At 38.0% G+C, this 27,661-nt stretch overlaps 1 long non-coding RNA gene across 1 annotated transcript; it reads left to right on the top strand.

Annotated features, from left to right (window-relative positions):
* Positions 1–789: 789 nt before the first annotated feature.
* LOC140641002 (uncharacterized) lies at positions 790–27,180 on the top strand. Its single transcript, XR_012037575.1, has 3 exons — positions 790–911; positions 17,312–17,449; positions 26,871–27,180. It is a non-coding gene; the product is annotated as an uncharacterized lncRNA (long non-coding RNA).
* Positions 27,181–27,661: the final 481 nt, after the last annotated feature.

Consider the following 27,661-nt stretch of genomic DNA (forward strand, 5'->3'; position numbering starts at 1 on the left):
TCTGCTAGTTTCCTTTTACTTGCTTCCGAGTTTTCTCCAGCTTCTCTGAATAGATGCTTAGAAAAGGCAAAGTTAGAGGGAGATGACAGTTTTATATATCCCATTTCATAATTCTGTAAAATGTAACTTATTTTAGAAATGGCTGGTTTGCTATTTTTCACTAATATTAATAAATATCTTGGACAAATATGCCTCTCTAATAAAGAATTAGGGGCTACATGTACTCAAATAATAATTTGGGCTTTTTTTCAAGTTGTAGTTTCACTACAAATTCTTGTTCCTAAAAAACATTTTTATTTTATTTATTTTTTCTAAAAAAACATTATAAACTAACATAATTTGGGGTATTTTTAATTAAAATTTTAGACACTACTGTACCTTGTTGCCCAAATTTTTATACAGCCTTTTTATATTTTCCAGTGTTAATAAACATTATTCCATTACTGTGGCATGTTTCCACTATTTTAGATTTTTAAAAAACTATACCAGTATTTTATTAATTTTACAAATTATCATTTCAAATATTGCCTAAGACATTGTTTAATATTTTCTAACAAATCCAAAATTTTTCATTTTATAAAATAGAGCCTCTTGTAATTAAGGCAAAACTGGGAAGTTAATAATGAGATGTAGGTCTGCAGCTGATGAAGAAATATGCTAAAAACTCTGTAGAGTTAAAAATTATAAAGGCTGAATTGTTAGTCAGAAGATGTTTTCCCAATGTCAGGTTAATAATTTTGTGTGTCTGGCACTGTGGTTCAACTGTAAAAACAATAGAACTCCAACAAGATGGGATTGTTATGGGGGAGGGGAAGAAGAAAGCCAAGAAGGGCGAGGAGGATATGATTTTAACATCTGAAACTCAACTTTATAATGAGAAACAGAGGAGACATGATGTCATACTGTAGAAGGTAACTCCACTGTATTTTTTTTTTTCAAGCTGGCCTGACCTGAGGTTTTCAACAAAGTCCAGATGGAAAGAAGGGAGAAATACATATATTCCAAGTTTGAAACAAAGACTTAAAACATGGGGTTTCTCACTCATGAATTTAACATGCTTGCTTTTAATACGGACCAAATAAAGCCACCTCATTATTCCCTCTTCCTGGCCTCCTTACCCCAAATCTGTTAACCTCACGCTGAATTTGCAGGATGTTGTCTGGCCTGGGTAGTCTTCTAACCACTAAGTGAGGGAGGAGGTTCCTTCTTTCCCACTGATGGAAAAGTCATCTATTGTCTTTCATCAACTCTAAAGATTCAGGTTTGGTTTACTGTGTTTAGTTTTTGTCCTTGTTTTGTTTGGTTTTCATATTTTACCACTTCTGCAATCAGGATGGATCTAACAATCTATGATGCTTTGTGGTTTGACTGGCAAAGGATTTTTGTTGTTGTTGTTATTTGCTTGCCTGCTTGCTTTTCTATTTTCCTTAGTGAAATATAAAATAATGCGCACCCATCGTTAATGCTGTCTTAAAATTTATAAAATATAGTAACTCTAATGCAGTGACTGATGAGGCACAAGGGCTTTATTTGCTTTGTTTTGCTTGGCTTTCCTTTTATTCTGAGGTGATATATTTTTTAATTTATTTATTTCTGTATGTGTGTATATATGTATTTGAGAGAGAACAAGGGAGAGGGGAAGAGGGTAAAGGAGAGAGAACTCCAAGCAGACTCCCTATGGAGCATGGAGCCCTACACAGGGCTTAATCCCTTGACTCCTAGATCATGACCCAAGCGGAAACCAAGAGTTCAATGCTCAACTGACTGAACCACCCAGGCAACTCCTAGGGTGACATCTTAATTGAAGACACCCAGAAAGAAGCTCCCCATGAGCTGGTCTGTGTTCAGTGAAAGTTCACTTCTGTGGCTGCTCTTGATTATGCAAATATAAAGCCAGCAGTTCTTTTTCACCTGGAGAAAATCTGTCCATCTTCCCTGAAAGCTCAAGGTAGGAAGTGCATCAACTTGCTTAAGAAGCCCAGAGTCTACAAAGAAGAAAGGATAGAGACTGCAGCCCCTGTCCCCCTTAAACTCCAAAGTCAGGGAAATGAGGAATGAACCAGGGTGCCAATGAGCAAGAGATGCTGGAAGAAAGTGCAAGTACATGAAAGGAGAAATTGTTGAGAGAAAACGAAAAAGGTTTTTTTCTTGAGTAGGTGGTGCAGCCTCCAGACAAGCCTAGGTTTTAGGGAGAAAAGCAGTGGGTGGCTAGGACAATAAGCCCTGCAGACTTGGCCATTCTAGCATACTGCTGAACTTCTTGAAGAATAGTGACCAAGCCCAGGACACAGCACCCCTGCCAGGAACCACTGCTGCACTGGCAAGGATCCAGACCTTTAAGAGCATTTCCTCAACTGCAGACAGGCATCTATCTGGCTGAGCAGGACTAGCCTTATAACAGCAACAACACACCGCAGGAGCCAAAGCAATGGTCCAACAAACCATTCAACTGGCTAGTCCCCCTTCTCCGTCTGGCATTTGGAAGACTGACACCCTCTGGACTGGGTATGGCCCTGCATTCATGGAAAATTCATTGAAAATGAAGACACCTGCCAATCTTTGTATCCCAGCTGCTAGAGCAGACCATTCGCCTAACACGTACTTAGTACCTTTTTCAGATCAGACACCACAGAAGAAACTTCTAAAATGTTCCCCACAATGAATGACAAGTTGTGATTATTCTAAGGAAACAAAGTCACAAGGGTTTAAAAAAAAATGTTGTCCAAAGACACAAAGCTAGTAAGCACTGGATTAAAAATTCAAAGGAAGGCCAACCTGACTTGGAAAGTCATATTCTTTTCAAAATATCATACTGGCCATCTCTGGAGAGATGAGAATTCTCACAAGGTCAAGTTCCTCAGAGATCATCCACAATGCTTAACTGGTTGTTTTACTCTGGATTAGATAATATAACCCGGGTTTAGAATATGAGGAGGCAATAGCTAGGCCTAGAACCAGCCATCCCTTCCAGTGATGCAGAAGTCTCCAGTCAAACTTCCTTGGGTTCACTGTGAACTGATGAATATGAACAATTGACAAATGTAGAAGTTCCTAAAAGTGTCTAAAGGTTTTCTGAAAAACAAAGGAGACTGACTCTGCTTCCTCAGAAAGAAATACACAAGATGCTATAGAGAAGCTCTGAAAATCTGTCTTTCATAGTCTTGTTTCATATGTCAATAAGGAAAGGTAGAGGGGTCTGTCACGAATCTAAACTCCATTTACTTGGTTGCCTGAGGGGTCGGAGAGTGGGAGAACGGGCCACCCAGGTACAGGGGAGTGGGAAATATAGGCTTCCAGGTATGGGATGAATAAGTCAGGAAAATAAAAAGCACAGCACAGGGAATATAATCAATGACATTGCAGTTGCCTTATATGGTGACAGATGGTAGCTATGCTCATGGTGAGCATAGAATGAGATAAATCACTTTCTTGCACACCTGAAAATGATGCAACATTGTACATCAACTACACTAAAAAAATTTTTTTAATAAATAAAAATAAAATCCACCAACTAGAGGATTGATGGGGCACCTCTAGAACTTTCTGGACATTGAACTTCTTAAGGCCAAAGAGACCACTAGCATTTTCGCATTATTTTTATATCCTTTCTCTGGTTATAAAATATGACATGACTTTGTGTAAATTGTGGGATAAAAACCATTTCCATGAATAAAAGGTATAACAATAGTTGATCCATAATCTTCCCATGAAGTGATAAGAAAAGTTACCAGTTCAAATTATTGTTTCCAGTCATAGCTATTAAAAAAATCATAATTAGCACCACACATGGAAAGAGTTGTATATCCTTCTGCTTAATATTACATCATGAATTTTCCCTTAGCCATTACAAATTTCCAGAATGTGCCAAGCTTGTAATTTTGGGCATGGGCCATCAAGGATTCTAGTCAAAGAACACAGTGCCTGCCTGCTAATAGGTTCATAGAAAAAGGCAACCATAGTCAGCAAAGGTGAGGGCATGCCTGCAAGGCAATGGGAAACCTGAAGTATTTTAAGTGGCATGAGTAGAAAACAAAACAACAAAAAAAATCAGAAAACATCTGCTCCAAGCATTAGGGAGCATGGGTTAAACTAGGTAGGGATTTAAAACTCCATAGAGGGATCCCTGGGTGGCGCAGCGGTTTGGCGCCTGCCTTTGGCCCAGGGTGCGATCCTGGAGACCCGGGATCGAATCCCACGTCAGGCTCCCGGTGCATGGAGCCTGCTTCTCCCTCTGCCTGTGTCTCTGCCTCTCTCTCTCTCTCTCTCTCTGTGTGACTATCATAAATAAATAAAAAATTTAAAAAAATAAAAAAATAAAAAAATAAAACTCCATAGAGATTTACTGAGATAATGACACCCAGAGGGGGGGACCTTTTATACATACATAATTTATCACTCAACCTGGAACACTGTTGACAATTGCACTGCAACAACAATGGTAAACAGGACATTCCTAGGGAAACTGACACAAATAGTTGCCTTATTTATAGTTCGTTTAGAGCCAGTCAAGAAGATAGGAAGGTGAAGAGTCCTTAAGGGCTCCTAGACTGCTTGCATTCTCACATTGGCAATAATTCCTTCACAATACTGTGCACTAACAATGGCATTAAGAATTCTTATTCTGATTCTGTTTCACTGTTTTCACTATTACATACTGTGCTACTCACAGATGGAAGCAATGCTTTAATATCGTACACACACACACACACACACACACACACACATGGTCCAGTGGGATTCATGAGGGAGAAACTAGAAAGTTGCCTATGGGGTGATAGTGCACAAGTGCCCATTGATTATGTAATACTTTTTCATTATTTCGTTATTACATAAATAACATTCGGGGATCCCTGGGTGGCTCAGCGGTTTGGCGCCTGCCTTCGGCCCAGGGCGTAATCCTGGGGTGCCAGGATTGAGTCCCGCATCGGGCTCCCAGCATGGAGCCTTCTTCTCCCTATGCCTGTGTCTCTGTCTCTATCTCTCTCTCTCTCTCTCTCTGGCTCTCATGAATAAATAAAAATAAAATCTTTAAAAAAAATAACATTCATTATACAGTATTGGTCTCTGCACTATTGTGTCAATCCCCACATTCATCCCAGAGCATCGTCATGATTCCAGGATTTCCCTATGTCTTTGGTCCATTCTCTGTCACAGGAACGCTAAGTGGAGAATGAGACTTTGGTGGGATAAATGAATGAGAAGTAGGGAAAGATAGGGTGGATTTGTGTGGGAAAACTACCTGGATCCCAAAGGTTGTGGGATTGGCAACTCCCACTATGACTCCTTAGGGACACAGATAGCATGGAACCATTGGCCAGCATGAGAAGCTAGTGTGTTGGAGGCAAAGAGATGGATTTTCCGGGGTCTGAGTTGGTTGGTGTACACTTCTGAACTGTCCTTTGCTCAATAGAGGATACCCAGAGGATTCTCCCTATTACTTCAACATTCTAAGCAATTTTAATAAAGACTTTTTCTGCTTTAATCAGCCAAAGACATTTCTATTGCATGCAAACTAATCCCTCTGACTGATAAAGCTATTTAGACAGAGTGTGCTCTTCATTCCAACAACTAAGTCTCTACTAGCTGTATTAAATCCTTATGCCCTGAACACATAAAGTGGCTATCTTCCGTATAGTTTCTATTGTCTTTCATATGCAGAGAAACGTATCTAGAAAGTAACTTCAAATTTGAAATAATTTTATACTTAAGAAGGTGCAGAGAGGCACAGGAATGGTGGTGGTCAGAGGGGACATGCCTTAAATCTGTAATGTTCTGATTTTTAATGAAAAGAATATATTACTATGTGTGCAACAAAAAATTCATTTAAAATGCAACTATAGGGGCAGCCTGGGTGGCTCAGCAGTTTAGCGCTGCCTTCAGCCCAGGGTGTGGTCCTGGAGACCTGGGATCAAGTCCCATGTCAGGCTCCCTGCATAGAATGGAGCCTGCTTCTCCCTCTGCCTGTGTCTATGCCTCTCTGTCTCTCATGAATATATAACTTGACAATAAATAAATGAATGAATGAATGAATGAATGAATGAATAAATAAATAAATAAATAAATAAATAAATAAAATGCAACTAGAATATCTAGCATAGATCTAGCACAGGTATGCATTCAATAAATACTTTCTGGGAGAATGGGCAAATATCAAATAATTGCAGAATGTTATTTTAGAGACAAAGCAGATGACACTGTAAACTCTGTGGCTGGTATACAGCACCACTGTGCTTGGTCTGGAATGTTAGGTGTCCATGTTTGGGTAATAAATAAAATGGAAGTTTGGTAGTAGGATGGACCTAAAATGTATGGAGACACGGTCATGCTACTTTTGGTTGGCTGTGGAGATTTAGAGCCATTAGTTACAAGCAAAGGGATAAATTATGGCTGAATTAAGTGATAAGAAGTTTATTAAAATTGCTGGGAAGTCTTTTCCTAGCAGAATGAGGGCAGGCTGAGCAACTGGACCCCAGAGCCAAGGTCACAACAGAGGACCAGTCTGGCAGACTGCTATCACCACCAAGAAAAGTTAAGCAACCTGCCCAAGATCCTACAGCTAAGAAATGGTAGAGCTGGACAGCCTGATTCCAGACTCTTCACTACCCAATTTAGATATGTGGAATCTCTAAAATCTACTGCACTAAGAGGAATGGATGGTTTCTTTAGGGTACTGTGAACAACTGCTTCAAATTCTCTTGCTGGCATTTTTGGTGACCTTGTATCTAATCTGAATGCTCTCTGAGTTAGTGGGCCTCTAGGGTGTCTTGTCGCTCACAGGGCACAACGAAGACATGGACAAGAACAATCCTCACCACTTCTTGTCTAATGTGTGTAACAATGCACTAATGAAAGAGAATGCAAGAGCATGTGGCAACATTCATCGGCAGTGAAAATTGAGAGAAATCTAGGGCACTAGATAAGAAAATGGTTTATTTGTTATCAAAATACAGAAGAAAAAAATTAATGGTTTGATAATCTAATTAGTAACAAATGTTAATGCTTTAAATCAATCACACTTTAAAATTGTCCTACTCTAAGTAGTATTTGTGTCAACAATGTGTGTGTGTGTATGTGTCTCTCTCTTTCATTCAGCATCATTTCAAAGTAAAATATAGATGGTCCTTAGTTACAATGGCATGTTTCCTGTTCCTCAATAACTCAACTCTTTGGAAGGAGTTAATATCTAGCATAAATTCTATTTTGTCTTGCTGGAGTAAAATTCCAACAGTAAACCACCTTTTTCTGTGACAAAGCTTTCTGGCTGAGCGTTAACAAACTTTTTTTTTTAATTTATTTATGCATGAGAGACAGAGAGAGAGAGGCAGAGACACAGGCAGAGGGAAAAGCAGGCTCCACACAGGGAGCCCAACATGGGACTCGATCCTGGGTCCCCAGGATCCCACCCCAGGCCGAAGGCGGTGCTAAACCACTGAGCCACCAGGGCTGCCCAACAAACTTCTTTATAAAAGACAGAGACCAGGAACATGAAGAAGACCCAAGCTAAACATTGTGCACACAGTTATTGAGTATGAGAGAATCCAAAATATGTTTGACAGAAAAAATGTGCTCCAAAAAAAAAAAAAAAAAAGTGCTCCATTTGTTACATACACCATAGCAATACACGAACCTGAAACCTTAACTTCACAAAAAATTTTCACTGAGATTTGTAACAGTCACATCAACTTTCACCACACTCATCTGTTATTTAGGGATGCCAGATTAAATATTTATAAAAGTAGAAGAAATTTCCAGCCTTATTTTCTTTTTAGGATAGAGTGCACCTGATGGTGTGTGGAGTACATACATTTTAAGAAATAATCTATAGCCTTTCACATTCTCGAATAATTCTGGGAAAAGACTATTTTATACAGAGAAGTGTCTGGAAATTTCCCTTAGTCTTGAAATGCTTTCTAAACAACTATTATACTATTGAGAATTTAGACATAATAAGATTTCACAGCAACTATAGCAGCACCCAAAATGTTGGTAGTGGAGTATAATTAGCACAGTATACTGCAATATTCAACTGATTGTGGGAGAGAACATCTCTGTTATTAGAACAGGACTATTTGGTGATAATGAGGCAGCATGACATGGAGCAAAAAACAGAATCTGGAGATAGTCAGATCTGGGCTGAAAAACATGTAGTCAAGAATGCCTGTATGAGGCAGCCCCAGTGGCTCAGCGGTTTAGCGCTGCCTTCAGCCCAGGGTGTGATCCTAGAGACCCGGGATCGAGTCCCGCGTCGGGCTCCCTGCATGGAGCCTGCTTCTCCCTCTGCCTGTGTCTCTGCCTCTCTCTCTCTCTCTCTCTCTCTGAATAAATAAATAAAATCTTAAAAAAAAAAAAAAAAGAATGCCTGTATGTCCATCTGTAAGCCCCCAACCACCCTTCCTCTACAGAGATAGAAACACTCCTGTCTTCAGGGACACTATTTCAGAATGGGTGAAAAGTCTGCAAATGGCCACGAGCTGCTTCAAAAAAAGTGCAGTGTAAACATCAAATTATTAATTCTTCTACGGGTCACAGTTCATTCATTCTTGGCCCAGGGATAAATATGGTAGTGTTTACCCAGGATGCTGAGTGGACCATTAGCCTAATAACATACAGAAGCATTCTGTGTTTGCAACCTGGCTTGGACATTCTGAGTATTATTACTTTTTGAAGTTATATATTATTTTAGTCTTAGCGATTTGGCTACTTCTGTTAAAATAAAAACTCATTTCATGTATTCATTTATTATTGCTGCCCCTCCAAATTCCAGAGAGGATTTTAAGAGACTTAAGAAGAAATGAAAGGAAAGACTAACAGACATTGTATGAAAATGGTAGACTAAGTAATTATGGGAGAAAACTATGTTGAGGAAAAACTTTCTTTTTTTAAGTAGGCTCCACACTTAGGATGGAGTGCAACATGGGGCTCGAACTCACAATCCTAAGATCCTGCGATGGAGACCTGAGCTGAATTCAAGAGTCGGACACTTACCCAACTGAGCCACCCAGGCACCTCAAGGAAAGATATTTCAATAGAACACAAGACTTACATATTTCCACCAGGTAGAAGGAAATAGAAGACTTTGGCATAAAATGGCATCTACTTAGCAACTTCTGTAGCAGTCGTTCCTGAAAACATTCTGACACTGTGGTAAAGATTCCAAAAACTATGAGAGCAGCAATAAGATTAATAGACGCTATAGTGGAAATGTGTGGAAGGAAAGGAATGGTCACTGACTAAAATGTCAATGGAGCAGGATTGAGAAAAAATAATCCAGAGCTTCTTAAGCCTCATCAAGTGAAAGAAAGTGCTCTGCTTAGTTGAAAAATGACAGTACAGACACTTCATCCTTCTGCTCTCTTTCTCTAGCTCCAAACAAGGAGAGCTATATCGCAAAGGCAAAAATAGGGAGAGAGCCTTGATAAGAAGGTACAATGCTGGCTGTGATGTTTCACATGCCCTTTGGTTCACAGAGTGGAAATGGGAGAAAACTATGCCCTGTCCCAGCAATATGTACTCTATAAATGTATGAAACATGGTGCCATTTTGGCTGTAAGACGCCTAATAAGATGGTGCCCAAAGTTCAAGGAGAATCCACTTACCCTGACTGATGAGATAAACATCAGGTTTGAGTAGGTCTTTCCATTTATTAAAAAGAAGGGGCACGTGGGTGGTTCAGTCAGTTAAGTGTCTGCCTTTGGCTCAGGTCATGACCTCAGGGTCCTGGGATGGAGCCCTGCATCAGGCTCCCTGCTCAATGGGGAGTTTGCTTCTCCCTCTCCCTCTGCCCCTCCACTCCCTGCTCATACTCTCGCTCTCTCAAATAAATAAAATATTTTTTTAAAAAAAGATGTTTAATGTCAATTTCTTAATTTAAAATATTTTCATTTTAAAAATAAATAAAGTATTTTAATTTGGATATTTAAAATGGTTTTAATTTAGGGATGCCTGGGTGGCTCAGTGGTTGAGCACCTGCCTTTAGCTAAGGGTGTGATCCCAGGGTCCTGGGATTGAGTCCCACAGTCCCCTGTGGGGAGCCTGCTTCTCCCTCTGCCTATGTCTCTGCCTCTCTCTGTGCCTCTCATGAATAAATAAATAAAATCTTTAAAAAACATTAAAAGGTCTTAATTTTAATTTTTTTATTTAAATTTTTGTCAAAATTTATAACTTCAGATTTCTTCCAAAACAGAAAAAAAAAAAAAAAAGCAAATGGGCCCTGTGGAAAAAATAATGTATCACAAGGAAAACATATTATCAATCTGATGATCTAAAAGAGACTTTCCTATCTTTGAAAATGGTATTTGGTGGGAACCAAAGGATAATTTCATACAACTTGGCATCTTCAATAGGGATGCAGGATAATGAGCAAATGTGAAAGAGGGAGAACAGGAACTGGTAAAACAGTGCAACAAATTGAGAAACCAGGATAGTAATTAGAGATAAACAGGGGTTGGAGTGAGAGAGAGAAGAACAAAAAGGAAACTGGTACGGAAATAGAAGAATTAAGATCTGCAAAGAGAAGAAATGATGTGGCAAAGAAACCAAACATGAAAAATAACTTGAAGAGTTATTTCAAAAACATAGTTGCAAAGGACAATGAGCTGAGTATCATGTGGGAAGTTATACATATTAAGGATTTATAGGACAGTCTAACCAAGGAATCAATGATGGTCACACCTCTAAGCCAGAACAATTTTAAGTCACATATCTTCTCTGAGCTTAAAAACACAAAGACTGGAATATCATATCAATAGTAATGAACACATTCTATGAGAAATTACCAAAAAGCGACCTATGCTGAAATTTCTGAATTACAAGGAAAAAGAAAATATCCTGTAAGATCGAGCCCCATGATGGCTCCATGCAGGGCATGGAACCTGCTTAAGATTCTCTCTCTCCCTCTCTTTTTGCTCCTTCCTCTGTATACACACACACACACACACACACACACACATCTTTCAAGCTTTTGTGGACACAAAGAAAATTTAAAAGACAACAGCAACAACCAAAAAAAAAAAACCCAAAAATTATACTATACTATACTAATATAATATAATATAATACTATATTATACTACTGGCCTCAAGATTTTCTCCAATTAAAAAAAAATCAAAACAAAAGAGAAGTCTATAGGATTTTCTGGAGGTAAAGTCTTAAAGTAAGAATATCATTTCCATGTAAGTTGTTACTCCTCTGTGAAAGAAAAAATCATCATTCCAGATTTAAAAAAAAAAACAGAAAATATAGAATCCAAGTGCCTTTATTTTGTAGCATAAACTTTTCCTTTCTGATTATAAAATGTATATAACAAACGCATTATAAAAAATATTTGAATTAGCAATAGGTATGACAGCAATCACCCTAAGTCTACCACCCAGAGATGACCTTCTAGTTTCAGACTGCAATATGTCCCAAATTGTTGCCCATCTCATTAAAATTTTCCCATAGCATCATTTATAATGTTGGGATTAAAAGTTAAGGTTCATTCCAATATGGAAAATAATAAATTATGAGTGTGCCACCATTTATCTAATCTATTCCCTGTGCCCCAAATGTCCATTTGGTCAAAAGTCCAGTGCCTTCTCCCAAGATTTTGCATATTTCTAGGGAAATGAAATTCCAATGTTACCCCTGGCTTTCAGCTCTAGCTCTCCACTGAGTTCATTTAGAACATGATTGCTTTGGCATATGCTATATTTGAGCCTGTCACTTCTCTGCTACAAACTTTATAATAAATACTTTTCCATTCCCCTTGTAATAAAGTGTAAATTACACAGCCTGACTTACAAATCCTGCCTATGACTCCAGCCTCATTTCCAGACACTGCCCCTTCCTACTACCTATTCTCCTCCTTTCCCTCTGTTCCAACCACATGAACAATTTTAGCTTCCCAAATAAGTCAAATTCTCTCTTACCTCCAGACCTCTGGCAAGTTGTTCAAAAAATATTTACTAATCTGTTTTCTAGGCACTCTGCTAGAGACCTAAAGGCCCTGGTCCAAAACAGACAAATCAGAATATGCAGCAAGAACAGATTTTCATATGCATAAGAATGTAACACATAACATATATAATATGTTACAAAGTGTCACACAACAGTGGAAACATGATTATCTAACAAATATTGTGGGAGAACCTTGGCTTCCATCGAGGAAAAAAAATCAAGAATAATAAAGATGAAAGCCCCACCTAATACTACATATAATAATTAACAAGCGAGATTTAAGAAGGTAATGTAGATGGGAAACCCTTAAAAAATGGAAGCTATTACAATCGGTTATTTAATTGATCTTGAGGTGTGGAAGGAATCTCTAAGCATACAGTAACAGAGGTATCTTCAAAGGAAAAATTTAACAGATTGTATAACATAAAAATTAAGAACTTTGGCAATTAGGGAAAACAAAGAGCAAATAACAAACTGAGCAATGGAGTTTTAGTTGTAATGAATGCTTTATATTTTAGGGCACTCCCAGCTCACTCAGAGAGAAGGTCCCAGTCCACATAACCTAGCAGTTCCATGGCCTCATTTCCCCCCTGCCAACCCCCTTGACTCACAGCCACATGAACTCCTTCCTGTCCTTCAACTCACCCCGCATGCTTCTACCTCAATGCCTTAGTCCTTGTTACACTTTCCTCTGGGCTTCCTTTTTCTCCACTTACCTATAAGCCTTTACTTCTTTCCTATTGCTGCTGTAACAAATTACCATAAGTTTAGTGGCTTAAAACGAATCTAAATTTATTATCTTCCACTTCTGGAGGTCAGAAATCTTAAAATCCAGTTGCCAGCAGGGCTGCATTCCCTTTTGGACACTCTAGGGAGAATCTGTTTGTATGTCATTTTCAACTTCTAGGAGCTGCCTGCATTCTTCGGTACATGGCCCCTTCCTCCATCTTCTAGCCAAGAGCACAGCATCTTCAAATCTCCCTTACTTTACTTCCCCCATGTTGTATCTCCTTCTCTGGTTGACCCTCTTACCACCCTCTTATAAAGAGCCTCAGGCCTTGTAACAATCCCTTACATTGGGCCTAACCTTCCCATCTTAATATCATTAACTTAATCACATCTGCAAGGTCCCTTCACTTGTAAGGTAACATATGTACAGGTTTCAAAGATTCAGACATAGAAATCTTTGGAGGGGGGCATTATTCTGTCTACAAAATTTCCTTCTGATCTTTCCTCAAATGTTACTTTATCAGAAAGACTATGCTGCACCTAAATAAAACAGAACGAGCCTCTCTTCCACCTCTAAACCTATGCTTCTCACTGTATTTTATTCTTCTGTGTAGTACTTTTACCAACTAACTTATGCAATCTCCATCAGGCCACGGATTTTTGTATTACCTACCCATGTATTCTCATAGTTAGAAGAGTGGGAAGCACATGGTAGGTGCTCCATACATGTTTGCTGAATGAATAAATGAACCAGAAAAAATAAAATGGCTTGTTTCTAGGGCAAACAAGAAAAATACCAGAGGGACACCTGGTTGGTTCAGTCCATTGGGCATCTGCCTTTCGCTCAGGTCATGATCCCAGAGTCTTGGGACTTGAGCTCCCTGCTCGGTGCGGAGCCTACTTCTCCCCACTCACACTCTCTCCCATTATCTCTGTCACTATCTCTGTCTGTCTCTCAAATAAATAAAATCTTTTTTAAAGGAAAGAAAGAAAAATACCAGAAATGATAAATTTTCTCTTGTATCAAGAAAGAAAAAAAAAAAAGAAAAGAGAAAAATAACAAAAAGAAAGGAAGAAAGGATGGACTGCCTCTTCTTGAATAGCTGTTGAATCATGAAAGTTCCCTATTATGGGTCCATAAAACTTTCCCTAAATCATGCATTAGATTTTCTTTAAATTTGGGCCAGCACAGGATAATTCACTGTAATGATGGCAAGATGTGAAAAGTCTATACGTTTCTCAAGGAAAGTCTCAATTCTTAAATGCTCTTCTTGCCTCCATGGTAACCTAAGGAAGGTAACTCTAAGCAAAATCAAAAAGGGAGAAGGAATGTTAGGCCCACATGGCCAGTTCACAACAAAAGTCTGTTCCGCTGTGATTTGTAGTCTGTTATTCAGCAGGAAAGAATCTTGGAAAAACAAGCATCTCGTTCTTGGAATGTCAGAGAGAATCAAAATAATTCAAAATCCAATCAGTGGCTTTGAGAAAAACACATATTCTTTCCTCCTGCTAGATCTGGACAATAATTCCTCACACAGGAGATTTTATAGAGCTTGAGACTCTACTGCAATAATGAACAAGTCTAGGGAAACTTTGAACCACACTGGCTTGCTAAGAGTTGGGGTTGGTGCAGGGCTCTACTGGGAGACCAAGGGAGGGAATGGAAGAGGGAGCAAAGTGTGAGATGCAAGAGTGGATTCTGGCGAAGGAATTGCCTGCTCTGGGATTTGCATAGCAGAATAATGACACTTGAAACCTTTGCTTTTATTTTTCCTTAAAATGTATGAAGCCACATGATTGCTACAGTCACTCTTGCTGTATAAAAAGTATCCCATGGTTTAATGGTATAAACTTCAATCATTTGATTTTGCTCACAATTTTGAGAGTCAGGAATTTGGGAAAGTCTTAGTGCTAAGTCTCTCTTTGGGGTCTCTCATGTCATTGCATTCAGATGTCAACTGAGGCTGCAGTCACCCAAAGATTTGCTTGGCTACACATCCAAGTTGGCTCAGTCACATGGTTGGCAAGTGCTAACCTCTGGTGAGGTCTTTATTGTATCCAGTATATAATTATTGAACATATATCACCTGCTAAGCACTGTGCTAAGTAATTAGAATTATTACTCACTGAAGTAGGAAAAAGGAAGGAGGGAAGAATTTATTTCAGTTTGTCACATTTCACCTTAAAAATAATGTTCTTCTTGGCATGCAGATAAACTGTGGTTCACTTGGGCTTTTGTCCTCCAAAATTCCAAGCATTTAAAGGGAGACCTTAAAGGATTAGGTTCATAAATCAATGTTTGGGAATAGCAGAAAGAAGAGTGTGGGGCTTCCACTTGCTCTCCACCCAATATCAGAATCATGTTCCCCTGGATAGAGTGAAGAACACAGGAAGTGGAAGCAGTCTGCATGGGACTTATCTCCAAAGTGGGGCCCAGGAGTAGCAGAGAGAGCCATGTGGCTCCCCCTGTATGGCAATGAAGCAGGGGTCTCCTGGTTGGGAGAGGCTTTGCAGAAGACACAGGCCTTTCAGTACCGGCCTCAGTGACCCAATGACCAAGGAGGAGAGAGGCCTCCCACGCATACCTTAGTTCAGTGTAAGCCCTCTTGAACTTCAACACAACCCCAGGAGAATTGGCACAGAACCCACAAAAGCTAAAAATAGATTTTCTATCTGCCAGACATGATAGGACTAGAAATAGAAATCTATTTAAGTCATCAAAAGTAAAGCACAGCTCTTCTTCCTCCTCCTCCTCCTCCCTTTCACTATGCTCTCTGCCTCTGTGGCCACACTGCTTCCTCCACTTCAGTCTGTGTGTCTGTCTAACCTCACTTTGCCTCTCTCTTGTAAGGAGAGAATAATCTCTCCAGGTCAAAATCCTGAACTTATTCATGTAAAGATCCTTTCTCCCTATGTAACATCTACAAGTTCCAGAGAGGAGAACCTGGTACCTTGAGGGCTATCATTCTGCCCATCTCACCCACTAAAGTATTTGGCAGTAATGAAGCATCCGGTTGACAAATTTTTCTTAAATATTGAGACTGTTTTTCCTGTGCTTCCAACTTTTTAATGACTTTGTTTTAAAACAAACAAGAAAATGCAGTTCAGTTGTGGTCTGAGACTCTACCAGCTGCATTATATCTACTTGTACATAGTTACTACACACACCTACATATTTACCTACACAAACTATTAAACTATTTACCTACACAAACCTAAGAAGTTTAGGTCATGTACCCAAAGACACAGAGCCTCTTCTGATCTACTTACTAACTTGGGAGGCAAGAGAATTTTTCTACTGCTTTTGTGGAAGACTGTAAAGGAATGCCCCCCACCCCGCCCTGCCAAAAAACAAAACAAAACAAACAAACAAAAAAACTTTCTTCCATCTCTCTCTTTTTTTTCTTTTTTTTTTTCTTTTGGAGAGAGAGAGATTGTGGGCACATGAGCAGTAGGGGAGGGGTGGAGGGAAAGAGAGAGAGAGAGAACCTCAAGCAGGCTCCACACTGAGCACAGAGCCCTACCCGGGGCTCAAACCCACAACCTGAGCCGAAACCAAGAGTTGGCCACTCAACCAACTGCACCACTCAGGCTCCCTTCTTCTCTCTTTTTAAAGTACTGATGTGTACATTATAATAAAATGCTTAGCGATTCAGTGTACACTTCACTGAATTTGATACATGTATGCAACTGTGTTAACTACTACCCCAATCAAGATATAGAAAATCTCCATTAACCCAGAAAGTTCCTTTGTGCTCCTTCCCTGCTCTTTTTCGGGATATGACAAATTAAATTTACATGAATGTTCATGTCAAAGTTTTTATGTACATGGCTTTTCATTTCTCTTGGGTAAATACTTAGAATTGCTAGGTCATAGGGTACATGTACATTTTTAATCCATGCTCTCTTTTTTGCCAATACATTATTCATGGGGGGTTTTTATTCTCTACATTTTCTTCAGTAATAAGTTGATAACAATCTTTAACCTGTTTGACTATCCATTCCTTTCTTCCTTGGTATGCCAAGCCACTGTTCCTTTAACCAGTCTTTAGTCAGTTTAACTGTTCCTTTCTTCCTTTTTTCTTTCACTTTCAAAAATCTGATTTTATTTTTTCTGAATCAAAAAGAAGTGTACTCACATTAAATGTAGAATGTTTACTGTCCATTGATCTCTCAAAACGCTTTCCAGTATTGTTAACAGTGCTTAGAACTGTGTAAAAAGTCAACATCCAATACCATGTTTTAAAGAAAAAAGTTTAAATGAGGGACTTACTTCTAAGAAACCCTTCTCAAAGGTCAAGGCATTGGCAATTCCAATTTAAAAAGAATTTTAATCATTATTGGAAATTTAAGTGACAATGGTTTAGCTAAAAATCAGATCTCTTTTAAAACAGAAAAAATTTTAATTTCTGAGGGACTTGGTATATCTCACTTTGAACAATGCTCCACTTGTTTTATGCTGGTACATTTACTTCTTACTTCATGGAATGTATTGCTGATTCTTAGTGGTTATCTTTGCAATTTATTTGCTGCTTAAGGGGGAATTTGCTTCCCTCCAAAATTTGCCATACGATGCAGATTAAGCCTATACGATGCTGCAGCTCCCTGTGTCTCTATCCTGAACTGATTCTGCCTTTTTTCATAGGCAACTCTGTCTTTCTAACCCAATGATCATCCTTTGGGGAAATGGAAAAAAAGAATATAAATGCTCCGTTGGTTCCTCAATATGTGCTTGAAAGATGTCATGAGGCTTCCTTTGTAACCCCAATCATCATTTTCCTAGGTAAGTATGCCACTCATATTGCCATATAATCACTTCCTACACAATACTATGTAGGATACAATTACTATGCCAACTGAAGCTGTTTGCACTTAATTCCATCAAAAAGTGTCTCATGATATGAAAATACTATGAAGAATTACTCACAAAGGAAAACAGATGTGGAAAAAAAACTAAACATGTCCTTGAACTGAGCCTAACTCATCTCTCAGATTTATATGCTGAGTATGACTCTCTCCACATACCACTGAAGTCATCAAGATTATTAGAATGTCACCAATGGCATAAGTGATTAAAAGACAATCAGCATAAAAAGATCTTGAACTATGCTGGAGGTACATCTTCCATGTTTTTAATAAATAAGCTGAATTGCTTTATTGGATTATCCATTTCCTTCTTCAGTATTAATTTTACAAGAAAAAAAATGAAGATCCTTAAAAGAAATCTTGAAGGTGTGCCTGGATGGTACAGTCAGTTAAGCACCCAACTCTTAGGTTTCATCTCAGGTTGTGATCTCAGTGTTGTGAGATTGAGCCCCATATCAAGCTCTGCACTCAGGGAAGAGTATGCTTAAGTTATTCTCTCTCTCTTCCTCTGCTTCTCCCCACCCCATCATGTTCATTCAACACTCTCTCTTTCAAGTAATAAATCAAGAAAGAAAGAAAGAAAGAAAGAAAGAAAGAAAGAAAGAAAGAAAGAAAGAAAGGAAGGAAGGAAGGAAGGAAGGAAGGAAGGAAGGAAGGAAGGAAGGAAGGAAGGAAGGAGCGAAGCCTTGAAGATTTCATTTGTAGCAGCCTTTGTTTTTGTCTTTAAGGGAAAAAATTCATTTTTATACTACATTGTTTCACAAAGTGGTTTATGATAATGTCTAAACTATTTAGATTGCTTTGGGGACACATTTTAAGCCTTCATTTAAAAAAAAAAAAACAGCTGAACCTTGCATTACAGTAACTCAGTGATCCCTGGATCCTGTGTGTTGTGGGCTTACAAATGGTTTCTTTTGCATTACCATTGTGAAATTTTTTCCAATGAACTCTGTGCAACATAATGAATATCCACATTTGGGATATAAGAAGTCACTCTGGCCTCTAAACTCCATTATGTGAACACCCATTATTTCTTAAACATGGATTTTAACGTTCACAATGAAAACATGCATGATTGTGTGGCATGACAGACCACCAGCCTAAGGTAAGACCATCCTCTGGATCTAGATAGAACAAAATCAATGTTCTATGTCTGTGACCTTGTAAGACTAGCTGATAGAGCTTCATTCCTGCTTCCTCCCACCTCCTCTTCCTCAGCTCTTGGAGTTTCCAGAAAAATTCCTGGATGGCTCCAGAGGTCTCTGCTGTGACCAAGTTACTTCTTCACAGCTTGTCTCATTCAGACATGGCTGCTGCCTCTCTCATCCCTGCCATTCCTGCTGCTCTGCAGTCCTAAGCAGCAGTAAGAGCAAAACGGAATGAGGCATTCCCATCCCAAAATGGGTTGTACTATTGCCAAAACCCTGAGACCCCAGAAGCATCTGGGTAAAACTGTATGTTCATGAAGAGCTTTCTCTTACTTCTACTTCCTAGGATGTGGCATATCAGAAATCCATAAAGAATAAAGGAGAACTTTCCACATTTTTTCAAGGCTAAGAAATAACTTATCACATAATAACTTAAATATTGAAGCAGAAATGGAAAAACAAATTATATGAGCTAAAGACATGGATAAACTATAAACATTATAGTGGTTGATCTGCTAATTCCTTCTACTGCTCTTTCTATTCCACTAGATGAAAAGATTAATAACAACTGGAAACTTTCAAGGATGATGTTCAAATGCCTGGTAGTTTGAGAGATTTTCTTACTGTAAATTTTTGGAAAAATTCGCCTCTGGCATGCAATTATATGGGAATACTTTCTGTGAAAAACAAAATAAGAATGCCTTTTATTGGTATTGGTACTGGTTTTTAAAAATTACAAATAACAGGAACATACATTATTCCATTTGATCCTCAAAGCAACTCCACAAAGTAGACAGGAAATTCATACTATGGTCACCATTTTAAGATAAGGAAACTAAGGACCAAAAATCATAAAGCTCCTGATCAAGATCTTATAAATAGTAAATGGCAATATTTGGCCTTGATCTCAAGTTCGGTGTATTTCCCATTTAGCCATAATGCGCCTTCATCTAACTCTTTTTTTTCTGGAAAAATCAAGGCACTCCTGTTTTTTAAATTAAAAACTTGTTGAATTTAAAGGAAAAAAACTTTCTCCTTTTTAAAATTACATGAACAACAGATCATTACAGAAAAAAAAAACTTTGAAAGGCAAAAGGGGTAGAAATCTTTGAGTTATCATCTAGAGACAAAAATAACACATAGAATTAATAACTTGGTCTATTTCCTTTCAGAATATTTCCTATGCAAGTTTGTCATGTAAATAACTATGTATTTGCTTACAAAAAATGGTGCCATCTTTACAGACTGCTTTCATGCATTGCCTTTTACATTGAATATATATGGAACAACTTTTTATATCAATATTTATCTGTAATTATCATTTTGATGACTACATACTATCTCATATTATATGTTAACATATTTAATCAAACCCTTAAGATGCCAGAGTATTCTCTATTATAAGTAAGTAATGTGACTGTTTCCTTAAGAAACATCAGACAAATCTAAATTGAAGAACATTCTAGAAAATAATTGTCTTCAATCTCCAAAAAAAATCAAGGTCAGGAAACATAAATAAAAAAATGAACTGCTCCAGATAAAGAGATGAAAGAGAACAAGAGGTAAATGGCTATAAAAGACATAATTAGATGTCAACAAATTGGACAACCTAGAAGAAATGGATAAGTACCTAATAACCTACCAAAACTGAAGCAGTAAGAAAATTTGAACAGACCAGTTACCAATGAAACTGAATCAGTAATTTAAAAACTCCAACTAAAACACTCCAGGACTAGATGGCTTCACAGATAAATTCTATCAAACATTTAAAAACCATTAATACCTATTCTTCTCAAACTTTTCCATAAAATAAAGGAGGAAGGAAAACTTCCAAATCCATTCTATGAAGCCAGTGTTACTCAGATACCAAAACCAGATAATTGTACGAGAGAGAGACAGAGAGAGAGAGAAGTACAGGCCAATACCTCTGACGAACATAGATGAAAAAAAACTTCAATAAAATATTAGCAAACCAAATTCAACAATACATTTAAAAAATCATTTACCAGCACTCAAAAGCATAAGATACCTAGGAATAATCCTCACCAAAGAGGTAAAGGATCTATACCCTAAAAACTATAGAACACTTCTGAAAGAAATTGAGGAAGACACAAAGAGATGGAAAAATATTCCATGCTCATGGATTGGCAGAATTAATATTGTGAAAATGTCAATGTTACCCAGGGCAATATACACGTTTAATGCAATCCCTATCAAAATACCATGGACTTTCTTCAGAGAGTCGGAACGAATTATTTTAAGATTTGTGTGGAATCAGAAAAGACCCCGAATAGCCAGGGGAATTTTAAAAAAGAAAACCATATCTGGGGGCATCACAATGCCAGATTTCAGGTTGTACTACAAAGCTGTGGTCATCAAGACAGTGTGGTACTGGCACAAAAACAGACACATAGATCAATGGAACAGAATAGAGAACCCAGAAGTGGACCCTGAACTTTATGGCCAACTAATATTCGATAAAGGAGGAAAGACTATCCATTGGAAGAAAGACAGTCTCTTCAATAAATGGTGCTGGGAAAATTGGACATCCACATGCAGAAGAATGAAACTAGACCACTCTCTTGCACCAGACACAAAGATAAACTCAAAATGGATGAAACATCTAAATGTGAGACAAGATTCCATCAAAACCCTAGAGGAGAACACAGGCAACACCCTTTTTGAACTCAGCCACAGTAACTTCTTGCAAGATATATCCACGAAGGCAAAAGAAACAAAAGCAAAAATGAACTATTGGGACTTCATCAAGATAAGAAGCTTTTGCACAGCAAAGGATACAGTCAACAAAACTCAAAGACAACCTACAGAATGGGAGAAGATATTTGCAAATGACGTTTATCAGATAAAGGGCTAGTTTCCAAGATCTATAAAGAACTTCTTAAACTCAACACCAAGGAAACAAACAATCCAATCATGAAATGGGCAAAAGACATGAACAGAAATCTCACAGAGGAAGACACAGACATGGCCAACACGCACATGAGAAAATGCTCTGCATCACTTGCCATCAGGGAAATACAAATCAAAACCACAATGAGATACCACCTCACACCAGTGAGAATGGGGAAAATTAACAAGGCAGGAAACAACAAATGTTGGAGAGGATGCGGAAAAAAGGGAACCCTCTTACACTGCTGGTGGGAATGTGAACTGGTGCAGCCACTCTGGAAAACTGTGTGGAGGTTCCTCAAAGAGTTAAAAATAGACCTGCCCTACGACCCAGCAATTGCATTGTTGGGGATTTACCCCCAAAGATACAGATGCAATGAAACGCAGGGACACCTGCACCCCGATGTTTCTAGCAGCAATGTCCACAATAGCCAAGCTGTGGAAGGAGCTTCAGTGTCCATCGAAAGATGAATGGATAAAGAAGATGTGGTTTATGTATACAATGGAATATTCCTCAGCCATTAGAAATGACAAATACCCACCATTTGCTTCAACGTGGATGGAACTGGAGGGTATTATGCTGAGTGAAGTAAGTCAATCGGAGAAGGACAAACAGTGTATGGTCTCATTCATTTGGGGAATATAAATAATAGTGAAAGGGAATAGAAGGGAAGGGAGAAGAAATGTGTGGGAAATATCAGAAAGGGAGACAGAACATAAAGACTCCTAACTCTGGGAAACGAACTAGGGGTGGTGGAAGGGGAGGAGGGCGGGGGGTGGGGGTGAGTGGGTGACGGGCACTGAGGGGGACACTTGACGGGATGAGCACTGGGTGTTATTCTGTATGTTGGTAAATTGAACACCAATAAAAAATTATTTTATTAAAAAAATCATTTACCATAATCAAGTGGGACTTATTCCAGGGATGCCAGGGTGGTTCAATATTCACACATCAATCAATGTGATACATCATGCCACTAAACAAAAGAATAAAAATCATATGATCATTTCAATAGATCCAGAAAAAGCACTCAACAAAGTACAAATTCCATTCATGGTAAAAATTCTCACCAAAGTTTATTTAGAGAGAATATAGCTCAACATAATAAAGCCCTTATATGAAAAATGCACCGCAAACATCATACTCAATAGGAAAAACTAAGAACTTTTCTCCTAATGTCAAGAACAAGACAAGGATTTCTATTCTCACCATTTTTACTCATCATAGTATTAGAAATCTTAGCCACAGCTAAGAAAAGGAATAAAAGGTATCCAAATTGGTAAGGAAGAAGTAAAATTTTCACTATTTGCAGGTGAAAGTTTACTATTTCCATATACGGAGAATCTGAAAGACTCCACTAGGGTGCTGGGTGGCTCAGTGGTTGAGGATCTGCCTCTGGATCAGATCATAATCCCAGGGTCCTGGGATGGAGACCCACATCAGGCTCCCCACAAGGAGCTTGCTTCTTCCTCTGCTTATGTCTCTGCCTCTCTCTGTGTGTCTTTCATGAATAAATAAAATCTTTAAAAAAAAAAAAACTCCACCAAAAAACTACTAGAACTCATAAAGGAATTCAGTAAAGTTATAGGACACAAAATCAATGTGTAGAAATCCATTGCATTTCTATACCCTAATGAAGCATCAGAAATAAATTTTTTTAAAAATCTCATTTACAATTGCACCAAAAATAATAAAATGCCTAGGAATAAATTTAACCAAGGATATGAAAGACCTGTCCTATGAAAACTATAAAACATCAATAAAAGAAATTGAAGACGACACAAATGACTGCAAAGACATTCCATGCTCATGGATCAGAAGAATAAATATTGTTAAAACATCCATACTGCCTAAAGCAACCTACAGATTTAATGCAATTTGCATCAGCAAATTTTCCATCAGCATTTTCCACAGAATGAGAACAATCCTAAAATTTGAATGGAATCAAAAAAGACCCCCAGGAGCCAAAGAAATCTCAAAAAAGAAAAGCAACAATAGAGGTATCACAATTCCAGATCTAAAGTTCTATTACAAAGCTACAGTAATCAAAACAGTATGGTACTGGCACAAAAACAGACACATAGATCAATAGAACAGAATAGAAGGCCCAGAAATAAACCCATGATCAATTAATATTGAGAAAGGAGGCAAGAACATGCCATGGGAAAAAGACCAATTCTTCAACAAATGCTGTTGGGAAAAATGGATAGTAACATGCAAAAGAATGAAACTGGACCACTTTCTTACACCATACACAAAAATAAATTTAAAAAATGGATTAGGACCTAAATGCTTGACCTAAAACCATAAAAATCCTAGAAGAGAGCACCGGCAATAATTTCCCTGACATTGGCCATAACAACATCTTTTTAGATATGTCTCCTGAGGCAAGGGAAACAAAAGCAAAAATAAACTATTGGGACTATATCAAAATAGAAAGTTTCTGCACGGTAAAGGAAATAACAAAACTACAAGACAACCCACAGAATGGGAGAATAGATTTCCAAATGACATATCCAATAAGATTAGTATCCAAAATATATGAAGAACTTAAACAATTCAATACCAAAAAATCAAATAATCCAATTAAACAATGGGCAGAAGACATGAACAGACATTTCTCCAAAGACGACATACAGATGGCCAACAGACACATAAAGGTGACACATGAAAAGATGTTCAATATCACTAATCATCAGGGAAATGCAAATCAAAACCACAATGAAACATCACCTGAATGGCTAAAATTGAAAGCACAAGAAACAAGTGTTGGCGAGGACGTGGAGAAAAAGGAACCTTCTTCTACTATTGGTAGGTATGCAACTGGTGTGGCCACTGTGGAAGGCAGTATGGAGGTTTCTCAAAAAATTGAAAATATAGTTACCATATGATCCAGTAATCACACTACTGGGTATTTACCCAACGAATATGAAAACACCAAGTTGAAGAGTATACGCACCCCTATATTTACTGCAGCATTATTTATAATAGCCAAATTCATGGAAGCGGCCCAAGTATCTGTCAATAGATGAATGGATAAAGAAGATGTGAGATATATATAGATAGAGATAGATATATAATGGAATATTATTCAGTCAAAGAAGAATGAAATATTGCCCTTTGCAATAACATGGATGGATGTAGATAGTATAATGCTCAGTGAAATAAGTCAGAGAAAAACAGATACCATATAACTGATTTCACTCATAGGTGGAATTTAAGAAACAAAACTAATGAACAACAACAAAAAGAAAAATCAAAATAATGAGACTCTTAACTATAGAGAATAAACAGATGGTCGCCAGAGAGGAGGTGGGTGGGGTGAATATGTGAAATAGGTAAAGGGGATTGAGAGTACACTTACGTTGATGAGCCCTGAGTAACATATGGAATTGCTGAATCACTATGCTGTACACTTTTTTTAATAAAATAATTTTTTATTGGCGTTCAATTTACCAACATACAGAATAACACCCAGTGCTCATCCCGTCAAGTGTCCCCCTCAGTGCCCGTCACCCACTCACCCCCACCCCCCGCCCTCCTCCCCTTCCACCACCCCTAGTTCGTTTCCCAGAGTTAGGAGTCTTTATGTTCTGTCTCCCTTTCTGATATTTCCCACACATTTCTTCTCCCTTCCCTTCTATTCCCTTTCACTATTATTTATATTCCCCAAATGAATGAGACCATACACTGTTTGTCCTTCTCCGATTGACTTACTTCACTCAGCATAATACCCTCCAGTTCCATCCACGTTGAAGCAAATGGTGGGTATTTGTCGTTTCTAATGGCTGAGGAATATTCCATTGTATACATAGACCACATCTTCTTTATCCATTCATCTTTCGATGGACACCGAGGCTCCTTCCACAGTTTGGCTATTGTGGACATTCACTATGCTGTACACTTGAAACTAAAATAACACCATATTCTAACTGTACCAGAATTAAAATTTTTTAAAAGACATAATTAGAACAATTAAAATTTGAATATAAACTGTGGATTAGATAATAGTATTATATCAATGTTTCTGATGTTGTTATTTGCTGTATAAAAGAATGTTCCTACTCTTGGGAAATATACATTGAAGTATTTAAAGGTAAGAAAGCATGGTTACTTCAATTTAGTCTCAAGTGGCTCAAAAAGTTTACCCACCCACATACCCACATGCTCCACAGAGGGAATGGGAAAGCAGATAGGACAGTAATGTAAAATATTGGTGATCTCAGTAAAGAGATAAGGCAGTTGTTTGTCAACTTACCTTTAAGTTTGAAATTCTATCAAAATAAAAAGTTATCCCCAAGCAACCATGAAGACATCTATACAAAGTGAAATACACAAAAACTTGATATAAATAAATAAAGATAGAATCCCAGAAAATGTTCAAGTAACCCACAGGAAGGGGAAAGAAGAGAAATAGAAGAATGAGAGATGGAGGAAACAATCAGAAGCAAACAAAACTCAGACTTACGCCCTAATATATCAATTATGACCTCCTGATGTATGTTAAGTAGGCTTATTGTGATTATTTCACAATATGTACAAATATTGAAACCTTATGTTGTACACCTGAAACCAAAGTAAATTATTTCTCATTTAAAAAATCACCTTCAATGTACATTTTCTGGGGATCCCTGGGTGGCTCAGCGGTTTGGCGCCTGCCTTTGGCCCAGGGCATGATCCTGGAGTCCCAGGATCGAGTTCTGCGTCGGGCTCCCGGTGCATGGAGCCTGCTTCTCCCTCCTCCTGTGTCTCTGCCCCCCCATCATAAATAAATAAATAAATAAATAAATAAATAAATAAATAAATAAATAAATCTTTTAAAATGTACATTACCTAAAAATACCAATTAAAAGGCTGAAATTGGCATGGTAGATTTCTTTTAAATGATCTATCAACATGCGGTCTATAAGAAACTCACTTCAAGTATAACTGCATAGATATGTTGAAAGTAAAAGCATGAAAAAAAAATGGATCACATAAACATGAATCCAAAAGTTACCCCTCCCCAAAGAAAGTCAACTGATATTTAAAGCACAAAGAATGACAACAATGGTGGAGCTGAAATATATGACAGTAACATCACAAGGAAAATGAGAGGGTCACATCTCCTGAAGAACTTCAGAGGCTCCCCATTTCACCAAGAGTTAAAGCTGAAGTCTTAACAAAGTCCTACAAGCCCCCATGCCATCTATCCCCGTTAATTCTCTCACTTCCTCTCCTACTGTTCTCCCCTCTTGCTCACTATGCTCCAATCACACTAACCTATGGGCTGTTTTTAGGACATTCTGGACAAAGTCCCACCTTCGGACCTGAGACTGGTGGCTATCTCTGCTCAGAAGACTCTCCCACCAAGATGACCAGTGGCTAACACACTTCTAAATGTGGACCATCTGGATGAATCTACGTACAGATGTACCCACACAACTCATCCCTAGTCCCATGCCCTACTCTAATTTTTTTCATAGTGCTTATCATCTTTTAACATACTATATAATTTCCTTGTTTCCTGAGTTTATTATTCATTTTCTGTTTCTCCCTGCTAGGATGTAATAGAGTATGAATTTTGTGTGTTTTTTTGATAAATGTATTCCAAGGCCATATACCAGTGGCTGGTATATAATAGTTGCTTTAATATATGTTTATTTGTTGAATGAATGAATATTTGCTGGAGGAGGGAGAAAGGGAAATATGTTAGTGATACAGTATAAATATTACTCTGAGAACACAGAGCACCAAAAGAGAGGACATGGCTACTAAAGTGGGCAGTTCAAACTCATTTTAGCGTTTTGTATAAAGGAGTGTCCTGATGAAAATGGTATTTTACAAATATCAGTTTAGCAGAAGTTAAACGAGTTTAACCTCAGATACAAGTCTATTTTTTACAAAGAGGATACCGCGTAAGTGAGAAGTCACACGGTTCAACTGCATTCAACTACATTCAAACTGCATTGAGAGTCACCTGACGTAAGAATAACATGTTTGCACATAGCACCTGGATGTGTGTGTCCTTCATTCTCTATTCCTTTTATTCATTAAAAAAAACTCATTGCACATAAAATGCTAAAAGCTA

The sequence above is a fragment of the Canis lupus genome, chromosome 10 (genome assembly GCF_048164855.1).
Source record: "Canis lupus baileyi chromosome 10, mCanLup2.hap1, whole genome shotgun sequence".
NCBI classification, from domain to species: Eukaryota; Metazoa; Chordata; class Mammalia; order Carnivora; family Canidae; genus Canis; species Canis lupus.